Raw genomic sequence first — 20,329 nt, 5'->3', positions numbered from 1 at the left:
ATACACTTCATAGTAGCACAAGACTGGTAATCAAAAAAAAAATGGCAAGGTACCTGACAGACACGGGTCAGATTTGACATGACATTTCACTTCACTTTATTATGATGATGCAATGAATTAACGCCGTTTGAGTGAATATAAGAACATACTTTGGTAAACGTAATCATTCTGGTTTTAAATAAGGAGCTATAATGATGAATGTACTGGTCATGAAAAAACCTGACAATTTTATCTGTAAGTAGTATACTAAATAAACAACTGTCGTGTTCAAATTTATATGCAAGCACGTGGCTTGGTCGAAGCGCTTCTTCCGGCTCTGTTTCATACTCCTAATAATTTATGAAGTTATTTTACTCAATTGTTAGTGGTTACCTTCTCTTTCCTTGCATGCATGCGTCATCATGTACGTGTACAGTCCTCCACCACGTGCTTCAGCAAAATTAATAACAATTATATGATGTATGTGAGGATGCATGTGCTACAACACCGTGTATTTTGGTTGCACTGTCAACACACACTATAACCATTAATTTGAATTTTAAGGAAAACCAAGCATATGTTGGACCTGCTTTCCACCAGTTCTTCAACAAGTGTTTTGACACTTTGAAATTCTTCATGACTTCCCAACACCTCTCTCTCATTTTTTCGGCATTCATCCCCATTCATCCCCAAAGTGTCTAATTTCATACCCATAGGAATACCACTATCATTAACCAATTTTTGAACCTTCCTATCAAACACCGTATCTTTCATGACAGGTTGCCTTCCACCAGGACCCACATTTATTTTTTATTTTTTACATTAAGAGAATCATCACTACGTTTACGATGAGACGGAGCATTATCAAATATAAACAGAGCTTGTTTATCAGGGTATTTACTGTTAAATAATTATATCAATAGCTTTATTTACCTGTATCAAAAATCTATTGCATCGCTCACTTTGAGTCTCTAGTAACAAACATGCTTCAACACCATCATGCTGTAAAAAATCTACACTTGCCTCCTCTATGAAATCGGACACCATTATAGATTGTCCCAAACTTTTTTGCTTTAGTATGGTAATAGAGTCATCACCGTAGTAATAATCCTGGTCTGCATTAGCAAAAAATGTGGACTCATCATGGTGGATGGAAACAAGGGGCAACTCTCCTGGAAGTAAAATTGGAGTATGATTGCCGTAGCACACATCTACTATCTAATTTATCAAGAAATTGTTTTCTATAATGCTACTACGTCGGTCCCTTTCATGCCCATCAAAATAGACACCTTTTTGATGGTTCAACTCCCAATATATGCAACCATTTATGAGCTGTTTCTTTACTTAACTCATGTTTATTATCTATCCACGAACGGAACATTTCAACAGTTAAATTAGGCATGCCTTTTCTACGTGCGTTTTCTTTACAACATTTTGTTGACCAGATCCTATGTGCACTGCACCGCATGTACACTCACCGCAAGTGAAAGTGGCTTTTATCTTAAGGCTGTAGGCAATGTTTTTTTGGTACAGGAGAAGGGAAGTGGCCCTCTCCGGGTATTTGGAGATCAGTACTGCAGTGTATACCGAAAAGCATCGCAGCCGTGTTCGTTATATGACCGTCAATTTCTGAGTTCGGCAATTAGCTTCTCAGTTCTGTACGGCTATAATTGTAGCTAGCAATGAACAACTTGCTATACTAATGGAAACATGCATGGCTGCATATAGAAACAGAAATTCAGGAGGACGAATTTGAAGTTGACAAATGCCTAGAAGTTACTGGTGAACACAGGCCATCAAGTGAAAAAACTGAACACAACAGCTGAGTAGCAGCATCAAGCAGCCCCTACATGATTCCTACGCCACTGATTTTTAATCAAACACTCATGCAGACTATAGAGACTAGAAGCTATTAATCAAAACCATGCATATCATGCAGACTGAGAGACTATAACAATAGCAGGAATCTTAGCAAGTATTAACTTTACCTTGACTTTGGTTTGGCCCTTGGTGGTGCCTTGGGCGGCCCGGGGTGATCTGGAGTCTTTGCGGTAGCCGCCGTTTTTTCCATGATGAGCTATATATATAGCTTTGAAAAAAGATTTTTTTACAGATTTATGTACACATGACAATGCATATATTGATGATTTTGGATTCCGATCCTGTCACTGAACAAATAGATCCCATAGAGATGCGTGCTCTCATTTTCCATGACGCGTATCTATTAAAATAGTTGACTATATCTGTAACCTGTAATTATATACACCTAGTCTACACCTAGTCTACATTTGTCACTTGGTAAGTGTAAATATTGTCGTACTTCATGTGTCGGTGGAAAAGGGTACAGACCCTGATTCTTATTGTTATTATTTTCTTTAGTTTCTACAAGGGAAGCACATGAATTATATTTATAATAACAGACATACAACAGTACTGCTTCCTTGATCAATTTTTTTGGCGTCCGTCTGACTAGAATAGATACATTTTATTTGAATCAGAAATGTAACAAACAATTAAACTAACAATAAAATTATTGTAGTGTTTGGCACACCTATACTATAAACACAGCTCAGTCATTGCAAACGAAAAACATTAATGGATCTATATAAAGTACAAAATGTAACAAACATACTCGATCACCACTATTGGGATTCTTTCAATAGCGACCTCATCATCAATGATGGGTTTCAGTGGCTCCCTGAGCACAGTATCAGGGTCTTCATCAGTACTTTCACAACTATCGTCTATGCAAGTCCCCTCACTTGCTGATTTCAGATACGCCGTCAATAGAGTACTGAAATGCAACCCCTCGGCTGTACTGCATGCAAACGAGCTGTAAACAACCTCCCCCCTCCCCCACACATTGAAATACTGCAATCTGATTCAATAGTTTTGTCTTCCTTCATTCGATTAAGCAATTTATATGCCGCCATAAGCTCTGTGTGTCAAAGTATATAATTATTATACTACCTGGGTATAAGCCCTACACATTGTTTGGGTTGTGCACTTAATTAAAAAATTAGCCAGCAAAAGTTTCTTTTTGACTCTTACATTTTGCAGCGTTTTCTGTGGATTTTCTCCCTCTCCATGTAGGTTTTGTGTTTTAGCACCAAACATGCAGCCAGGGGGCAAGTACTTCATGTGTCGGTGGAAAAAGGTACAGACTCTGATTCTTATTGTTAGTATTTTCTTTACTGAGTTTCTACAAGGGTAAGCACATATTATAATTATAATAACAGACATACAACAGTACTGCTTCCTTGATCCATTTTTTTGGCGTCCGTCTGACTAGAATAGAATCAGAATAATTATGGGAAGAATAATTATAGTGCAAGTACGAAAATTGGTGTTTATTTTAATTGTCAATCTCAATCTCAATTCAAAACACAAAATTGACAGATTTTACACTGTAAGAAACGTCTACACAATCATGCATGTTTTGTGTGTAAACGACTTTCGCAAGTATTAAGTTTCTTTGTCTATTTAGCGTGAGCGTTAATTATGTTATGTATTATGTTATTGCGGAACACAACAACGCAATAAATTCAATTAATGCAGCATCATACCACAAATACATTAATTTTTGCTAACAGAATGTACATTGCGTCTTTCATCAATACGCATGTCGCTTAATCTTTTTTTGCCAGTACCATTTCAGATGGTGTCATTGAATGGTCCCTTCTCTTCAGTAACAGGGGTGACTCTAGTAGCCCCCTCCGTGTGTAATGAGCTCTCTTGAAGAGGAGTGGTCCCACTCACCACCAGGCCTACATCAGTATCCCCTACATCAGTTACAGAGCTGTTGACAGAATCTCTGTCTCTGCCCCATCATCCAGTGGTTTGTAATCTCATATTTCTCTACTAACAAACAGAAGAAGAGCTTGACCAAATTTGAATCCAGGGACTATTTTTGCATCGATCCTTACACCCCACAATGTGTAGTGTTTTCTCCATGATCATTTGTTTGAGCACTTTCTATGTGTTGGCCACTAAAATACATTTTTAGGAATTACGGCCAGAATAGGATTGAGGGGGTTATTTGTTAAATTAAAAAACCAATTACGACGGTGGAAGGTCGAACAAATTATTCCACTTTGAAGGAGCTATATTATTTGAACAATAGTTCCGTTATATATTCTATAATACACTAGTTCTGCAAATTGTACGGGTTCATTACCAACAATTAGTGATGGCGAAGTAGCAGAAGAATTGTTGGATTAGTGTCCCCAGCCATCATAGGGGTGATGAAATTGCGGAATTCTAAACGTCATTGTGACGTTAGGTGGAACTATAGGATATGGATTGTTGGGATGAGGAGGAGGTAAATAATATGCTGGTGCATCGTTGGGGTCAAAGTTCCCGCCAGGAGGGCACTGAGTTTATCAGAGTGAAAGTTTTTTTTTAGTGAACAAAGTTTGGACCTGGAACCCAATATTAGCTTGTGGAGTCACGTGGCCTTATTACATTGTATTATTCACACGGGGTGGTTACCAGACATGGGTACTTCCTGTTCCAATGCTTACCCCAATTGCTTGTTACCCCACGGACAACATGATGTAAATTCAGCAGGGAGGTTTCCAATGCCCTAGTCCATCGGATCCTCACATGCTCCCCTCAAGCGATAGAGCAAAGAGACAGACCACAAGTGCTCGCTTTCTTTAGGGCATTTCCATGTTGAAATTAACTAATGTATAAATCGTTTTCCTAAACTCTACCACATACCGTTGTGGTTTTTTTCCGGAACCTATTATCCATAACTTATAAATTAGTACATAAACCTCAACATCGCACTTGAGCACCTCCACTAGATACTTTACAAAAACGTTTTTCACCTTGGTTCACTAACCGCGAGTACTTCACCTGGAGTGCACACGGGGTGGTTACCAGACATGGGTACTTCCTGTTCCAATGCTTATCCCAATTGCCTGTTACCCCACGGACAACATGATGTAATTTTAGCAGGGAGATTTCCAATGTCCTAGTCCATCGGGTCCTCACATGCTCCCTTATATATACTCGAAAGCGATAGATCAAAGAGACAGACCACAAGTGCTCGTTTTCTTTAGGGCATTTCCATGTTGAAATACACTACTGTAACAATCATTTTCCTAAACTCTATCACATATACCGTTGTGGTTCTTTTCCGGAACCAATTATCCATAACTTACATAAACCTCAACATCGCACTTGAGCACCTCCACTAGATACTTCACAACTATCTTTTTCACTAGCAAGTGATGATTGCCAAGTTTAGTGAGGTACTGTGTGATAGTCAGACATCGGATTACGACAGTGGAAGGTCGAACAAATTGGTCTACTTTGAAGGGGCTATATTTGAACCATAGTTCCTAAACATTCATAATTATAATACATAAACCTCAACATCGCACTTGAGCACCTCCACTAGATACTTCACAACTTATTTTTCACTAGCAAGTGATGATTGCCAAGTTTAGTGAGGTACTGTGTGATAGTCCGGATTACGACAGTGGAAGATTGGTCCACTTTGAAGGGGCTTATATTTGAACCATAGTTTCTAAACATTCATAATTATAATACATAAACCTCTACATCGCACTTGAGCACCTCCACTAGATACTTTACAACTATCTTTTCACTAGCAAGTGATGATTGCCAAGTTTAGTGAGGTACTGTGTGATAGTCAGACATCGGATTACGACAGTGGGAGGTCGAACAAATTGGTCCACTTTGAAGGGGCTATTTTTGAACCATAGTTTCTAAACATTCATAATTATAATACATAAACCTCTACATCGCACTTGAGCACCTCCACTAGATACTTCACAACTATCTTTTTCACTAGCAAGTGACGATGATTCAGTCTAAATTTCACTTACCACGCAATACACGTTGATCGTGGATATACTCTTTAACACTAACTCTGATGTCGAGGGTTTTTGCTAGTGAGGCACCAGCAAACGTGTTAGTAGAAGGCGGTGTGTCTTGCAAAAGATTCCCTATGGGTGTGTTGATGTGAGGTGGAAAATCACAGAACCACTGACCCGGCAAGTGATTATGTCACCATCGCAATAAAAGGTGGATGGTGACCTCAGGTCCAGGGTTTTCCATGTACAAGAAACAGATACACTGACCAATCAACACCTCTTTATTGGTGTGGACTAGCTCCCTTACAGTGTCTTCATGTCCCTAGTTTTTGGATTCCTGTTGGTGTGGATACCTTTTATTTATTATAACTGGTTTATGTTAGCACAATACTTTTGTTTTTCTGCTGACTTTCAAATAATTGTACTTCAGATTCGGTGAGATCACCACCAGGTATATAGTTAGCTAGAAAACAGTACTGCTACTTTTTGTTGCAGAGCTTTCATTATATTTTTCTCTCTTCTCTCTACACGCTAAACTCTAATCGTAATGACAACATATGACCTACATTTATCAAAGAATTTCCGTATCATTTCTTTTTGACAAGTGGCCAACGACTGAGGCACAACTTTTCTTAGCCGTATTATAGATCCATTAACATACTGTCTACTGTACTTTTTTGCATGACATCAATTGCTTAATGGCACAGTGAATTCAGACATAATATGTTCGACTCCTTGCACTGGTCCAATGTTGTCTGATAGTAGGATCACTCGAGCTGTACCAGTGTTAAGTGACCCTCAAAGGCCTTGAGCGTGCACTCTCAGGATCGTTCACTGCTCCCTTACAGTGTCTTCATGTCCCTAGTTTTTGGATTCCTGTTGGTGTGGATACCTTTTATTTATTATAACTGAGCACAATACTTTTGTTTTTCTGCTGACTTTCAAATAATTGTACTTCAGATTCGGTGAGTGATCACTACCAGGTATGTAGTTAGCTAAATAAATAGAAAACAGTACTGCTACTTTTTGTTGTAGAGCTGGTCGATCTTTCATTATATTTTTCTCTCTTCTCTCTACACACCACCAGGTATGTATAGTTAGCTAAATAAATAGAAAACAGTACTGCTACTTTTTGTTGCAGAGCTGGTCGATCTTTCATTATATTTTCTCTCTTCTCTCTTCTCTCTACACACTAAACTCTAATCGAAGCGTGTCACATAATTATGACCTACATTATTTTATCAAAGAATTTCCGTATTATTTCTTTTTGACAAGTGGCCAACGACTGAGGCACTTAGCCGTATTATAGATTCATTAACATGCTGTCTACTGTACTTTTTTGCAAGACATCAACATTGCTCAATGGCACAGTGAATTTTGGGAAAAACAGACATAATATGTTCGACTCCTTGCACTGGTCCAATGTTGTCTGATAGTAGGATCACTCAAGCTGTACCAGTGTCAAGTGACCCTCAAAGGCCTTGAGCGTGGATGATTTAACACTCTCAGGATCGTTTACTGCTCTCAATACGGCTGTGCTGTTTTTTTGGTACACCCAGCACAGGTTGGTCATCGGCTTCATGAGGACAAGGTATGGTAGGAATTGCTGCCATAGGCGACAAAAAGTCCTGTTAGCAGCTGCTCGACTTTCTTCCTGACCCATTGATTCCATGTACAGCTTCCAAATACACCGCTGCTGGATGGGAGCAGCTTGATGTCGGAGCTACTGTACCCAGGTACTCTCCCGGGAAGAAGAACTCCGTTCACCTCAGAATAATTCAACAAGAATTGAATGATGTTCTTGTGTACCCTTGGCACAAGCCCATTCTCTTTCAGATTGGAGCTATTGATGATTAAGCACTTAAGGAACATGTGTACATGGGAAAATGAATATAAAATGAATGTATATAATTATTATAACAAGAATGTAACAAAAATACTGGAGTGACTCAACCGTGAGCATTATTGCATCATCTGAGTGCACCAGCATTAAAACACACTGGCTTGCTAATTGTGTTATTGCTGATCACGCTACCTAGCTTCAAGCTGGGATGACTGGGATGACTTGAATAGTGGTGAATCACGAGTATAAAATAAAAAAAGCACACTTCACTGTATGGTCACATGACTGGGTTTGATGATGTCATTGGCTGTAGGTCACATGATCAGAATTTATTAACGGTTTGTCAGAAAAAACGTGCGATTAAATAATTGAACACGATTGATTAAAATAATTGTGGTATAACAATGGTAAATTTTCTCTCGTGATTTGGTGAGTGCCTCTGGGTCCCGATGAACACGCTGCAGCTGAACCATTTATTCAGTGTCCCTATCCTACCAGCCCTGAGAAGACCATGTTGCCACAATATGCAGGAAAGTCTAGAAAACATCTCGATTTCTGGTTTGCAAATGCTAGAAGAAACATCAGAAAAAAGTTTTTAAGTTTCTTTTTCCCCTTTTTTGCCTCCAGATCCTCAATTTTCTGGAGTAATATAAAACATAATGGTAAAGGTTATCCCCAAGAAAAATGTTGCATGCTCAGAGATCGAGTATAGTGGCTTGAACAATCAAGAATTATTTTGTGAACCATAAAGGGGGGGGGGGCTGCAGCCCTTTGTTCCTACGCCACTGTATTATAAGATAATTTCGCAAACTACACAATGCAATCCACGAAAATTTTCTCGCCTTAAGTGACAAATGACCATCTGCATAGGTGCATGTGATAGTCGGCTCCACATGTTCTTAGATTTTCAAAACTTCATTACAATTCATCTTTAACATGAGCTGTAACTCGAAGTCATCAAATAAATTTTGTCATTGGAGGTTTACATAAATAAATAAAGGAAAATGGTTATGTACGCATTAATTTTGTTATATCACTAATGGAATTACCCATAACACCCACCTCTCTTTATTGGTGGGGATTAGCTCCCTTACAGTACGTGTCTTTATGTCCCTAGTTTTTGGGTTCCTTTTGTATGTGGATAATAATTATGTTAAAACAATCAGTTGATCACAATACTTGTGTTTTTCTGCTAAATAATTGTACTTCAAATTCGGTGAGTGATCACCACTAGATAATTATAGTTAGCTAAATAAACAGAAAAAGTATACGGCTACTTTTTGTTACGTGTTGTTTGCTGAGCTGATCCTTCCTTATACTTTTCTTCTTCTCCCTCTACATGCACGCTAAACTACTGATTGTACACCCTTCCCTCTACACGCTAAACTACTGATTGTACTCTCCTCCCTCCCTCTACACGCTAAACTCTAATCGGAGTATGTATACGCCAACTTGAATATAATTTATACGTTGAAAAGCTGCATATAACCTCAACGTCACACTTGCCTTGCTTCACTAGATATTTCACAAAGTTCACCAGCAAATGAAATCTGTATCCATGCAGTTTACTGCATGTTTGTAGCAGTCTATAATATGGAACTTTCTTGGGATTTTCCCTAGTCTTACACGTGTGACCAGAAGTCAATTAAGGAATTATACATGCATTTACGCATTTACTCATCTTATGCTGTATGCTATTTTATCAGCGGACACACAAAAACCAAACCGATATAAAATTGATATCAGAGAAGAATAGGGCTGTACTTGCCCTTACGAGAGATCCAGATTTCATTGCCATGATGTTCAAGCTGTATGGGCCCTTGTGGTTGGGGAAACCTCGCCCCCTCAGTTCAGGCACGAGACATCTACTTTGGGTGTAAACCTTTTGTATGTCCCTTACCCGACCTGATAAGATGCAGGACTTTATGGTCACTTTGGATACACTTGTCCGCCAAGAGAATCCGCACCTCCAAGACACTCATGTATGTCCCTTCCCTTTTGTATGCGTTTCTTTGACCACTCTAATCTCTTTTACCCATCCACCTTCCTCTTGATCTTAAATTGTATCCTTCTCTCTTTCCTTCATTCATAATAAATTATGTCTGGGTACTTAATAATTACCTCTACCATAGATAAAGGAAAGAGAGGGATTGGAAACGAAAGTACCCGGGTTCTATTCACGTTAAACAATTTCTGACAGTCTTTACTAAGTGGGGTGGATCGGATACAAAGTGTGATGTCTCTAGAGACCATAACTATTATATACAACAACAAAAGCTGCATTGAGTCGTAACTTTTACCTACCTAGACCTTGCTTGTAACCTTCGGCAGGCCTTGCGATCGGTGGTGGCCCTTGACGGCGCTCTGGTGTACAGCTCTTGTCAGTCATATTTTTGTGTTAGTTTTTTTAGTGAAGTTTTGACCATGCAGGCAGGGCATGCACTCACCTTTCCTCTTGGAGAGTGTTAATATCTTTATAGATACTTTATGCCTAGTTATATAAAAACTATGCTCTATAATTAACATGCTATCATCATGGACAGTCTTTACTAAGTGGGGTGGATCGGATACAAAATGTGATGACCGCTCTTAATTCTTTATAGATACTTTATGCCTGGTTATATAAAAACTATGCTCTATAATTAACATGCTATCATCATGTGAGAGAGATTTCTCATCTCTTGCTTGATCCTCTCCGACATTCTCATTATTCACATGCTCTTCTTGCTCTACAAAGATTTGGGTGTAAACCTTTTGTATGTCCCTTACCCGACCTGACTTGTATGTCCCTTACCCGACCTGACTTTATAAGGTCACTTTGGATACACCAAGAGACCTTGTCCCCCAAGAGGGACCGCACCTCCTCCAAGACACTCTCCAGAGCAACCCCCATACATGCCATTGACAGTATAATTTAGGGATAATTTCGCACACCATCATTCTCTACTGGATCGCCACTTTATCTTTAGAAACATTATTGTCGTGTAGACGATTTCTTATCCATAACAAACTGGCTGCTTGGACTCGCTGTCAAGCAATTCACATAGAATTCAGGGAAGCAATTGCTTTTCTAAAGTTTCACAAACAGCTTGCTTTATTGGTAGAGACTGGCTCCTTTACAGTATCTTCCTTTCCCCCACAAATGGATCAATACCGACACAAGTCACTGGATGTGAATAATTGACCGCTATAATTATTGTTAGCTACGTTTCTTGTAAATTATAATCCACCTTCTCTTATTTTTTAAAGGGTAATGTGAAAACGTTAATTGAAACTCAGGTGCATTAAGGGCTGGGACCTTCAATTATTGCTGAATTTGCAAATTATAAGCCCCGCCCACACGGTCGCCATGGTTCTGCCCACGCGTTCATTACTTCAACGTACCACTCCCTTTTCATTTTGCAGTAATTCAGCTAGTTTAGAGAAGTGACTTAGTCGGCGTTTAAAACACCCTCTAGTAAAGCTTGCGAGGCAATAGATGACTTCCATAAGCCTTCCTTAGCTGATTTATCCTTGTACTTTGTCAAAAAATTGTTGACCGTGTCCCTGGGAAGCCTACTATCCAAGATGAGACTGCTACATCAAACAACTTTCTGTTATTTCTCCCTTGCAAAGACCAGGAGGGCTAAGCGCTAGAGTGAGTTGTTAGCTTAGATAGAACTAAGTATAATGAGCAGCAGCAATAGCTAGTAGACTTAGTGTTTAAACGCCGATTTTTCAATAGAAAAGTGAAATAGTGCTTCGACAAAACGGACCACCCCCACTGATCAATTAGTGGGCGGGGCTTCATTTTAATATTTTCCTAGAGAATGGAAGCCAGTGTTTCATTTCATCATAAAAGTTTTACACAGATAAATATACACAGTAAACAGCAGCAGGTTGAAGTGCCTCTTATAAATGTCTTTTTTATGTTGGTCCCAGTCCTTAATGCACCTGAGAATATTAAAGCACAAAATAATACTAGATTGCCGCCTAATACAACAGTAATAAATGTTTTTTAGAGTGTCTGGTTCTGTGGGAAGGAGTTGAGAATCTTGTTGGCATTAATTTTAACTAGTGTAGTCAGTTTGTGTTTTGCTGAATCTAAACGCTAAACTAGTAGCTATTCTTAATACAAATAATTATTATACCTAACTCTATGGTTGCTATATACGTTTTTACAATTGTCCTTGCAACTTGAGAGGTACTTCAGCCATTAAAAATACCTCATAACATATCTGAGGGTTTTGAAGGATTTACTCAACAAGGGTAAATACTGAAACGAATCCTTTTTCTCCATCAGTACACACTTGTCGTTAGAGGTTTATTACCTCGTAGCGTGTTAGCCCTTGTCTTTGTCATGCCATTGCCGTGAGGTAGGGTCAGTGGAATGAAGAAAGACGGTTTCTTGTTGGTTTTGTCTATGCGAATAACAGATGAGAAACTATATATGAGGGAAACGAGTAACTAATTATTGCACATGGCCAGACTAGACCAAGCATTAGGCCGCAGAGGTACCGCTAGCAATATCCGGCTCTCCATGTAGATAATAGAATTGTTAAACATTTTGGTAATGATAGATCTCACTTGATAAATCGACATTCGTGTGTCTATCGAAAAGGGTACAGACTCTTCCAAATACCAGCTGATTTCCCTTAGAATTTCATCTTGAGACATATCAGAGGAGAGCCGCACTTTTCCAGCAAGGCACGTGTTTGCATAATAGCGCACGAAGCAACATGAATCATCCTGGATAAAAAAATGTTTCCTGCATGAGTTATGACCACCCACAATGCACACAAGGTCAGTGGTATTTCCATGCTCTTCTCCTTCTACATGCTTTACTGACATGAAAACCACGCACACCATTTTTTACAGTGTGCAGAGATCCACCCCTTGTTTAATTACACCAGTTCTATTCCACGATTCTAGCCTATTATTCTCCATTGAGCTTCAGCTACATAGGAGGGGATATGACATGGAATATTCATTCCCACCTACTCATCTTGGACCAAACTGTTCCGTATGTTTGTATTCTAGTGGAGATCCTTCTATCTTTCCACAACACAACGCATGCCACAACCTACGCTACTACACTAGCTAGCCACAATGTTCTGAATTGTTCCGATTCCTCAAGCAGGACGCTGCTTAGGGCACCTCAACTCTGGGTGATCCCGTTTGCAAGCTGTACAAACATGCAAGTAGATGCAATCGACCCCAAACGGGCGGTCAGGCTCCCCCGGCCGATTCTACCGCCGACAAGGCTCCAGGATCGACGCCCAGAGGGGGCCTCCTCTTGAGTGATCGCTTGCTGGAGGCCGGGAAGAGACGCTTCGAACCCATTGAGGGGGGGGTCCTGAGCCCAAACACCCAGCCCCTCCTCTTGAGTGATCGCTTGCTGGAGGCCGGGAAGAGACGTTTCGAACCCATTGAGGGGGGGGTCCTGAGCCCGAACACCCGATAAAACCATCCACCTTCGACCAATCGGTCTGCCGGATTCTGCTGCCTCGCCACGGAACTTCCGGTCACACAGTAGCCACGACGGGAACCGATACCTTTTGCTGAATTGGGCCAATAGTGATGTGTAGCTGAGGAGGAACGGGGCTCGCTCTGGTGATTTAGCAATCAGCACAGCTGTGTATATCGCAAAACATTGCACCCAAGTATTGAAGTCTGGGACTACCCGAGTTGAGTCCGCCAGCTCGGAAGCGTTTGCCACCACAAATGTTGCCCCTGTGCCTTTGCAGCAGGGACAACACTGGCCTCGAGAATCCCTTGGCAGGGGGCAGCTCGCTAAAGTCCAAAAAGGCCCCCGAGAGAATGTGCTCTACCACCGATCACTTGAGCGGTGGGATCCCCGGCAGCACCACAATGGTGTCCGGGGTTTTGCCGGGCAGCAGAACAGGAGGTGTGTCTGCCAGACCGACCAGCGTGCTGACTCCTATAGCGCTCCTAGAGCATGGGAAGCGGGCATGGACCCTAGGTGCAATGCTGCGAGGGTCAAATAAAAACAACAACAACCTGATACAATACCCAGGCCGCCTTTCTCTTTGCGGCCTGGAATCGAGGCTGCATGGACTAGGCCCTCATAAATTATGCTTGAAATAATTAAAGATCGTTACATTTTAAGATAATCACATGGATATGACGAACAGTTAACAGGCCTAAATTTCTATTGTTAACTTTTAGGTTCTAACTCTTAGGTTCAAATTGTGGAAATTTTTTGGTCTTTTGCAATTGTAGTGACGGGATTTCGGAAGGATATCAGAGAGTGTACGTTGCTTTGATGATGTTTCAATCTTTTTTTGTCAATGACTCACATGTAAGTGAAGACAACGCTATGCGGTGGAATCTCTTTGCTCTCTTTAGCTCTAAAAATAATTATATTAGGAGCATAATACAGACAGTAATTGCCTGTTCTCTGTTTGAAGAGGTCTGTTCTCTCACCGGCAGGTCTACATTATTGTGTGAACACAAGGGGTTGGGTAAATCTGTTGATTACATAATAGGTACATATACTGTATACTTACAATAGCTTCCCGTTTAGAATGTACAGCCTCGCAGGTAAAGCGGATATTACACGAGGGTACTTCCGTTACCAATCCCTCTTCTATGCTATAACGTAGTACTACTTTTACATGTACATCAGTGGCTTCTGTTGATATCAGTGTTTCAATGTACAATCATTATAATTGTGTGTCATCATATGCGATGCGTTATACATGTACCTCAGCATTTAGCCATCAAAGTCTCCGACTGGTATTCAATAACAAAACTGTTGGGTGGTCGGTCACCTGTATTGTATGGAACAAATACAGCTGCGGTTTCTAACTGCAGTACATGCATACTTACCTTGAACCAATTCAACATTTGTTGCAATACAGTTGCTAAGCTCACCTATAGTTTCAAATTGTACAAAATTAGTGTCTATCCGTGTTGTATAATTATGTCATACTTACATCACTGTCACTTGCACGAAACCATTTAGATTGATCCTTGATTGACCGAAAGAAGGCTGTGTAATGTCCCAGTGTGACAGTCAACTGATTGTGTACTGTACAACTGCCATCAATGTCTACACACTTTGTTTGCTTGGAACGCGGAGAGTATACTCGTCTATAAGTAAGAAAACAGCAAGTTATTATCATTCTGACTGTGTCGGCATAATTATTAAGTACCTGAATTTGGACTTTGAAGTTTGTACAATTTCTGTATGAGAACTCTTTGTTCACCCCGTTTGAAACTTACGTGTGTATCTTGGTTGATTTACGTGAATACAGAGGCATTTTGGTAACGCCCCCAGTTCATTACTTATCTCCAATTCTACCTTCTTGTCAAGGCATCGGTAGTAATTATAGTGACTCTTTAACTACTATACTGTACTGTTCTATGGCAATTGAACGCATGCGATATAATGTACGCAAATATCACACGTCACGTGATGACTTCTAAATTAATACCTGACACCATAGATAAAAGAGAGATATCTACTTTCCCCTCGAAGCTAGCTAAAAGAGCCTTTTTATGTGGATAGATTCTATCTCCCTATATTAAAGAGTCTCCTCTGTACTTACTAATCCAGCAACAGTTCTTGTCGCAATCTCCTGAATGTATCCTGGAAACCCATTGAAAATGTACGAGAAGCTGGGAGTGTTGAACATGCATTGAAGGACAGCATTCATATAGCCATTTGACGCTAGGTTGGTAAAGCCTGGTGGATAAGCTATATTGCCATTGTACACCTCTCCTGGTTAACTGGCTTAGAGGCTTGGGTTTCGAATTCCTCCTGAGAGGGTCAGGTTTCTTCCTGGAAAGACACAATGGTTTCCTCTTGCTCATGTTGGCCAGCTGATATACCTCTTCAATGTTTAAAGTTCGCGTGCAGTTGGAGGTAAATACGTGGGTATGGTATTATTCGGACTTATATGTGATTCCGTAAAATACTGAGCCCAAAACTAGTGTTCAAGCTGGCGCTGTGCTAATACATGTACCTCTCGCCATGTTTTTGCTTTCGCTCAAAAGTATTAGAGTGTTAGTTTCTATAATGAATTTTATATTAAAGTTAGCTTATCTATATAAAGTCACTGAGAAGAAAAGACTTATTTACATGCATTTATTGTTGTTATTGTATTATGTGGCTTACCAGGACCTCAAGAAAGACGATCTGTAGTTCAATATCTAAGAAGAAAAGACCTGTGTACTTGCATATTGTTATCTATATTGTTATATGGTAGTGTTTTGTGGCTTACCAGGCCCTCAAGACAAAGATGATTCTGCCAGGAGGATCTGGATCTGGATCTTGGGTATTATTTTCATGGGGAATGAGCGCGCATGCGCATTACATCCATAGGAATAATTAAAGGGTGTGTCCTAGCTGTTTTAACAGATATTTTCTGAGTATTGTAGCTAACAAAAAGCTATGCTATGAAAGATTCTGAAGAGACTTCAACAGCCTTCAATGTGAGTCAAACTAGCCATAACTCGAGAAAGAAGCTTTAGTTTGCTAATCCACGAATCAAAATCCAAGAGAACGTGGCTAGAAGCCTATAGAAGCTGTTAGCTTTCGTCGCATTGCAATCGTTGAGCAGTTACAGCTGGAACAGACACACACACACACACACACAGTCAGCTTTACCGTATCCCTCGTGCGGCTACGCCTCGAGGCATAATAAAATTTGCTCATGAAAAACCTTTGCGAACGAGCCGAATCAGCAGAAAATTTGACACTTTGTGATCTAACTATTGCAGGATCGTGTGTAAATACCAGTAATAATTTAGGTTTTGCGGATTTTATTGTTATGAATTGATCAACCATCGCAAAGTTGGCAAATGTTTGATACTCACAACACATTCTAGTAATTATGGCTTTTTTCAGCAATATAATTATTATGCCAAGTCGTTCATTCAACAGTACTACTCTGCTCTCACGGACTACCCTTTGCAAGTGTGTGACACTGCTTGTGTGAAACCTGACCAATAATTTTTAGTTCCTGCCACGTGTAATAAATTGGTGCAGGGAGCAGGAAACAAACTGCAAAGGGAAGAGAGTAATTGCAAATAGCTCATTAATATATTTATGAGAAAATAAAACTCCACATAGGAGCATGCGCGCTGGAACCATTGTGGGCCCTGATAAATTATGTTCGGAATAATTTTAGCTCGATTAAAATTACATTATAAGGTGAAGATTATGGATCAACTCAAGTCAGCAAGAGAAACATAGTGTTCAAGCTGGCGCTGTGCTAATGCCTCTCGCCATGATTTGCTTTCGCTCAAAAGTATAGAAGAGGAAGTATAGAAGAGGAAAAAGTGTATAAAATAATCTGTCTAAAACTGACTTCAATTGTATAATTATGGTATCATTGTTGTGTTTAGTAGCTGCTTATACCAGGACCTCAAGGATCTAGGAAGCAACAAAGAAGAAGATTTTGTTTTCAATTAATTATAAGCGGAAGTGCATAATTTAGGTATTTTCTGAGTTTTGTAGCTAACAAAAAGCTAGCACTTTAGTGCAAGGCTAACTCATATGTTGAATAGAAAGTTTGTGCGGACAGATGATGCTATGAAAGATTCTAAAGAGAACTGCAACAGCCTTCAATGTGAGTCAAACTAGCCATAACTCGAGAAAGAAGCTTTAGTTTGCTAATCCACGAATCAAAATCCAAGAGAACGTGGCTAGAAGCCTATAGAAGCTGTTAGTTTTCGTCGCATTGCAACCGTTGAGCAGTTACAGCTGGAACAGACACACACACACACACACACAAACACACACAGTCAGCTTTACCGTATCCCTCGAGGCATAATTATGTCGTGTGTCAGTTGTCTGCTGCGTTTGTGTTTACGTCACTATAATTATTATGTTCATAATCTGAGAATAATAGGCACATTTTTCGAATTATAGAATAGATATAGTCTAGCACATTATTTTTATCTTTCGATAACGAACGGTCTCAAAGCTACAATTTATCAGGGCCTACTTTAGACTGCATATGTACATGGGTTGGCCAAGTCAATAAAATTAATGTCTATACCGGCAGGTAAAAAAACCTTTGCGAATGAACCAAATCAGCAGACAATTTGACCCTTTGCACTCTAACTATTGCGTTCTGGCAAGGATCGTGTGTAAATCATTAGTGTCCACTGGACAAACTAATGGCACCGTACTGTTCTCTGTCGCATCTTAGCAACCACTTGAGATCTATAGCAACAGTAGTGTTTTGCACTGTCGATTCTTACCGCTCCAGTTAATGCTCCTTGCTAGCCTCGATCCTAGGCCGCACTTAATCACTCTTAGACGGCCGCACCGGTGAAGGAGGCTAGGCTAGCTCCTCGCATGCATGCAAGTTAAGTTGACACAAGCTCTTATCTGAGCAGCTTTCTTTTTTATCATAGTACTATGGTAATGCCACCTATATACTGAAGATATTTGATCTAGGTAGCACCATAGAATCTATGTGCTGGTACCTATAAGAAAAAAGTGTACAAACAAGTGTATTTGTGAAAAAAATAATGGTGAGAAGTAGACTACCGTATAGCGCGAAATTTTCGAGGGGCTCACAGATTTCGTGGGTTAGCAATCATACACGAAAATTAAGTCCATAAAAATTGTTCTTTAATTAGAAATACCTGCTATAACGTGCAAAGGCGTGGCTTCCGGTAAGCAGTCATTCCGCGAACATTGTGCAACGAAATGCTTTAGAGGCCAATCCACGAAATATAAGTGCCTCGAAAATTTCGCGCTATACGGTATCTATGGTTGCATGTTGGATAAGCTGTTCAAACCAAAAAGGGAGTGCACAAGATTGGTAACCCTAAAAAAACCACCCATTAACAAGTTACGTGGCCTCCCAGGACCACTCTATGCATGCATGCAGTGAAAAAAGTTTGCAAACAAGTGCAAAAAACATTTTTGAAAAAATGGGGAAGAGTATAGGGTTGGAAGAGCATGTGCATTGAAGTAACAAAAAGTTCGAAAACAAGATTGTGGGTTGGTATATAGTCTTTGCATGCTCCAACTAGTTGGGAGTGGGGCTCAATCTTTACGATCTTTAACAGTTGGGTCCAGCACTACTTTGAGTTTTGGTGGGCAGGGCTCATCTGTAGAGTCTCAAATTCAGGAGTGCTATTCATGCGGCACTCTTGTAATTATACACTATGTGTTTCGGTGCTGGTCCTCCCTGGTGGAAAGAAAAGTCTCCTGTATCGAAACACATGCAAGTTGATGGTCAAATGGGGATCGAACGCCTCGCATAAAGAAAAAGGTGAACGAGAAGTAGTGCTGGACCCAACTGGTAAAGATCGTAAAGATTGAGCCCCACTCCCAACTAGTTGGAGCATGCAAAGACTACAAACCCACGATCTTGTTTTCGAACTTTTTGTTACTTCAATGCATGCACATGCTCTTCCAGCCCTACTCTTCCCTATTTTTTCAAAAATGTTTTTTGCACTTGTACTACTATGGTTTTGCGGATTTTATTGTTGCGAATTGATCAACCATCGCAAAGTTCGCAAATGTTTGATACTCGCAACACATTCTAGTAATACGGTAGTAGAATTTTTCAGCAATATAATTATTATGCCAAGTCGTTCATTTGGTTTTCCCCCCACCCAGCACCCTCTTCAGTTCTCTGCGAGTGTGCATGGACACTGCTTGTGTGAATTAATGTCTGGAGAACCTGGCCAATTAGTCACAAGTGTTCCAAATACAATATGCATGGCCATGCAGCTATACTCTATGCTAAGGGTGTTATAGCAATTTATTTCATGTGCTCCTGATGTTTATACCAATTTATTTATGTTTTATGCTCAAGTCCATCAAATCGCCTATTATTCCTCGCACAATATAACTATAGCCTTACACGGCAGATCCAGAGAGGGTTCTTTGGGTTCACCCCTGAGACATAAGTGAGTGGGAGGCTTAATATTAGCATGCAACAACATTATAGACGAAATTAAGACGTATAATTATATAGACATAATTATAATTATAAACACAGCACACAACTGACACAAGACATTAATAATAATTTATGATTCTCAGTGTTATCTTGCTGACTTGACCTGAACTGATCCATGCATATGATATGCATTTTTTGCCATGTTATGCAAAACTTAATGTAATGATCTTTACCAAAAATGAACATTAATGCCCAATTATTCTTTAGACACCTATTATGCTAAAAAATTTTTCGAGCATAATTTATCAGAGCCTATATAGCTAGTTGCATAATGACTAATACACCATAGACCAGGGAACTTTCAGGCAATTTGTCGCCTTATAATTATACAAAACAAATTGCCTGCAAGCAACTGATCGATCATGAGGTGTTCTACACAGATGTTCAGTGTGGTTCGACCCCTCTGAACATCACCTTCGTTGCATACAATTAATACTGTTTGCTATTAGCTCTGTTTTACTGTTTACTGGTTACGACACTAGGAAAAGGAGGGGAAATCATCGAAATAGAGTCATTTGGAAATTAAAATGGATACGTTCTTGGACTTTATTGTAAAAGCAGGGTGACTGCATGTCTGATCAGTTCACTAAACTCAGCTGCCAGTGTAGTGTGGTTTAGAATAACAAAGAAATGATAAATCTTTAAAAAATTCTTTGATCTCTACGGCAAACTGTTCGCAATCTGTTGCCTGAAGTGACTCATCACCGTCCCCGGCCCATTCACCT

The 20,329-nt window shown here is 39.9% G+C and overlaps 2 long non-coding RNA genes across 4 annotated transcripts in view; one reads left to right on the top strand and one right to left on the bottom strand.

The window, feature by feature from the left end:
• The window catches only part of LOC135340242 (uncharacterized), a 28,721-nt gene extending 9,151 nt beyond the window's left edge, over nt 1–19,570 (top strand). The window contains exons 3-4 of one of the 2 annotated variants that reach the window (XR_010396269.1): nt 14,636–17,246; nt 19,259–19,570. This is a non-coding gene — a long non-coding RNA (uncharacterized LOC135340242). The remainder of the gene's footprint in view (nt 1–14,635; nt 17,247–19,258) is intronic. The other variant, XR_010396271.1, reaches the window with a different exon arrangement.
• LOC135340366 (uncharacterized) lies at nt 12,124–14,964 on the bottom strand. Of its 2 annotated transcripts, XR_010396334.1 has the most exons (5): nt 14,826–14,964; nt 14,607–14,763; nt 14,500–14,544; nt 12,645–14,441; nt 12,124–12,396 (listed from the first exon to the last, which is right to left on the bottom strand). It is a non-coding gene; the product is annotated as an uncharacterized LOC135340366 (long non-coding RNA). The 2 variants fall into 2 exon arrangements; XR_010396333.1 differs by having other exon boundaries at nt 12,124–14,441.
• Nucleotides 19,571–20,329: the final 759 nt, after the last annotated feature.

The sequence above is a fragment of the Halichondria panicea genome, chromosome 1, assembly GCF_963675165.1.
Source record: "Halichondria panicea chromosome 1, odHalPani1.1, whole genome shotgun sequence".
Classification (NCBI taxonomy): Eukaryota; Metazoa; Porifera; class Demospongiae; order Suberitida; family Halichondriidae; genus Halichondria; species Halichondria panicea.
Note: the sequence above shows the minus strand (reverse complement) of the source record. Positions and strands in the feature narration are given on the sequence as shown.